The 3942-nt window shown below is 36.3% G+C and overlaps 1 non-coding gene across 1 annotated transcript; it reads right to left on the minus strand.

The window, feature by feature from the left end:
* Window positions 1–407: 407 nt before the first annotated feature.
* Window positions 408–513, minus strand: LOC122795196. Its single transcript, XR_006363789.1, has one exon. It is a non-coding gene; the product is annotated as a U6 spliceosomal RNA (small nuclear RNA).
* Between the last annotated feature and the right edge of the window lie 3429 nt (window positions 514–3942).

The following is a 3942-nucleotide window of genomic DNA, read 5'->3' on the forward strand; positions in this document are numbered from 1 at the left end:
TGCATTTCCTTATAAATTAAATCATAACACAACCTTAGATGTAAGATGAAGCCTCTTTTACCACATTTTTGCATACAGAATTTGGTTTCAACTAAACCCGATCAAAGAATCCCATTGTTATTAAATTCATGTCAATGAAATGACTGCATCATTTTGAAACACATTTAAAAACTTTAGTCCAGCAACAGCACTGGCTATATTCAAGCTCAAATAGAAAAAAAATGAAAAGATAGGATGAAACGTTCATGTTACTTGACACAATGTATTTGTTAAGTACGTGACATGTTATAAACATCAAGCTATCATTCTGCAGACTTTCAAAGCTTAGCCTACAACCAGATGACATAATCAAACTCTGCATTTTGTATCTGTGAAGTAAAGACCTTAGCCATTATGTCAACTCCATCCTTGACATGGGATACTTAATGAATTTGCATGTAACCTTGTGCAGGGGCCATGTTAATCTTCTCTGTACCATTCCAATTTTAGTATATGTGTTGCCAAAGCAAGCACATATACTAAAGGCAAACTGTACTTTTTTCTGCTTTATCTGACAGATGTGGAAAACTTCAGAATAAAATGTATATAAATGTGCCTCTACATTTTATGAGTACAAACACATTGATCAAAATGCATTTCATGAAGAATGAGCAAGGCACCAGTATTTTTGAAAGATTGCTTGATACCTGAGAAAGAAGAATTTTCCCCATTGTTCATTATTTGGCCATCTCAGGGTTGGTATTTAAGTTATATGGTAATGAGGGGCACGGTCACCCACAGGAGAGGTGCAGGGGGCCTTTACTCCCTGCCAAAAAAACATGTATACATGTTTTAATGTTTTCATTGGGTTTGTCATTAAGGTTTTTTTTTTTTTTTTTTTTTGGTTAATCTGAGTTTGGGAAGTATAACTTTTATATACATAAATATATATTTTTATATATATATATATATATATATATATATATATATATATATATTATATATATATACATATATATATATATATAGGTTCATAGGTTCATATTAGGCTATCTGCCCTAGGGCATTTATAAGCCTAGCCAGAGTGTGTTTGGCTTTCACAACCCATTTAAAATTAATTTTGCTATGCCCTTTTTCGAGGTTAGTATACTGTGCCTCTGTCTAACAGTGACACAGAAGTGATACCCGGGGTAAACCTACGATCTCCCATCCACTCATCAAGATTCCTCTTGAAGAGAGTCAATGAGGGACTCTGCCTAACCTGGACTGGGATTTTATTCCAGAGTGAAGGGAGCCTCTGGGTTATGGATCTGTCCCTCCAGCATGTCCTATTTATTTCAGTGCTGAGGTTCAAGTCTCTCGAGCGCGTAGCTCGATGGGATTTGGATTTTCTGAGGTGCAGCATGTCCATTAATTCCGGGTTGGACATGGCTTTATACGTCAGGCACAGATCGCCTCTGAGCAGGCGGTATGCCATTGAGTAGAGCTGGAGTTTCTTTAACCAGGCAGCATATGGCATCTGTTTGAGCCCTTTGATCCTCTTGGTGAGGTACTTTTGGGGTCTTTCCAGTTGCTGCAGGTGTCTGGTAAGGTACATCCCAAAAGGGGCATTGTACTCCATTATGGGCCTGATGAGGGATGAGTAAAAGAGGCACAATGACCTCCCCTGATCTAGATGTGAATCCCTTCATGATTAGGTAGGCTATATAAAATGTTTTTCTAACCACTTTGGCCACGTGGTTGTCAAATGAGAGACTGCTATCAACTTGGGTCCCCAGGTCCCTAATTACTTCTTCTGTACTTAATGGATTACCACCTATGTGGTCATTTGTGGGCACTTTATTTTTGCCAAAGGGGATGACTATACACTTTTTGGCATTTAGCTTGAGGCCATGGCTCTGGCACCAGTTGTCTGTTTCTATGAGGCCCTTTTGGAGGATGCTTGTGTCGGCTGGAGAGTCGATTATGGTGCCCAGTTTAGATATATATATATATATATATATATATATATATATATATATATATATATATATATATATATATATCTATATATGTATATATACACACACATACACAGTATATATAAATAGATAGATATAGATATAAATATAGATATGCCCAGAAATGCAATTCAAATGTACATTTGCTGAGCATAAACATATCATTCACATGACTGGAATACTCCTTCATTTTTCCAAATGAGACAAAACAAAAACAGATCTACTAATTTTCTTCAGTTACCTGACTGATTGACAAATGAGTCATGAATAATGTTTAATGAAAGATAAGTTGCTGGTACAACGTGCACTGGAATTTTCTATAACTGTTAATAAAATTAACCCATTTTAACTACAGAAATGATATACTGTATATGTCATTTATCGCAAGGCAAACAGCAAAACTAAATAACTAAGCAGTAAAATCAGTCACAACTAGATGCATTTATCAATCTGTCTATTTATTTATAGTTTGCAGTTTCATAGGCGAATGCTAGTTATGTCACTCAAAACTTTGTGAAATCCTAGAAAACTAAGCCCAATATGGAAGTAATATCTTAGTCTGCCCTTTCATGAAGTGTTGTACTACATGCGATAAGGGTGATTTTCCAATTTCCAATCCAGTTGTCCATATTAGATTTAAAGGGAGCTATTACATTTTGTTGTTTGATGTACTTGCAGAATTTCTTCTTTAAATAGAGGATATATTGGGTTAGAAATGTATCATTCCAAGAGTTTCTATTTATATGTCAATGAAGTTTAAAGTTTGTGTTGTGGGTGTTAGTGATTTTGCTAGTCTTGTATAAATGCAGGTGATCAAGCACAGTTGGGCTCTTATGACACGGTAGCCCAGGCACAGATCATTACAAAGCAGCTTCAAGAAAAAGAGCACATTGAGAGGGCTTTTAGCATATCTGCATAATGCAGATAGTTTAGCACAGTAGTTTTCTTGGTTATGATTTTTAGTGGCTTTTCATGTTGAATAAGGTGTTTGAAGCGATACAAGTCATAGGGGGCACTGCAGTCGATGATAGGTTTGATGAAAGCATTTACAACAGGATTATGGCTTTACAACTCCTACAGAATTTACCTTTGGTTATTAGCTGTAAAAATTAGAAAGATTTCCTGATCACAACTAACACATAGCAATTAAAATACAGTTTGCTGTCAATGAGAGCACCCTAATCCTGACTGAGTCAATTTGGGGAGAGGAGCACCTTTAATTTTTGCATAATCTAGACAAATCTTGCTTACCAAAAAAAGTTACTTTTGGCATGGAGTTTTAGTCCATTGGTAATATACCCAGAATTAATCTGATCAACTTATATTAAAGGATGTGATTTCCATGCAAGATGTGCATGATGGCACTGTGTTTATAGTCATTGTCAGGCATAATAAGTCATAGCTACTCATCTTCTGATTTGATGGTATAACGGAAATAGCAAAGAGGAGGGGCCTAAAACACAGCAACGGAAAGCATTCATAGTGACATTCTCTTAATCAGAAGAAGTATCCCACACTAAATGTCAGGGTTGCATTAGTAAGTATGTTGCTTACTTATACTGCACTCCATATAGATTAATGCTGCTGTGTGACCTTGCCAGAAATGCGTGTACATGGGATTGTACTGATTGCCTTAATCAGGTCCAGGTTAACAGTGTGGACAGAGTGATCGATATCTATGGCTTTTGTATCTCTAGTGAAAGAAATCAGTTAAATAGGTTGGTATCAAGATACTATAGTTTCCTTGTGCCGACACTTATGAGACTGCTTTGATAGATTCCTAAACCTTACAAATGATATAGGTGATATATATGGTGCTGTAGTTACCTGGTTTTATGATGGGATCACCTTTTCTTGGATGGGTCACTTTGATAGCTGTTCTGGGGCACATAGTAGTGAATAAGTGTTTAAGGATAACTAGGTTAAGCATGGAAGGAGAAAAGCTGCATTTAGTGTTTACTGT

The sequence above is a fragment of the Protopterus annectens genome, chromosome 2.part1, assembly GCF_019279795.1.
Source record: "Protopterus annectens isolate FY-2018-M chromosome 2.part1, PAN1.0, whole genome shotgun sequence".
In the NCBI taxonomy this organism is placed as follows: domain Eukaryota; kingdom Metazoa; phylum Chordata; order Ceratodontiformes; family Protopteridae; genus Protopterus; species Protopterus annectens.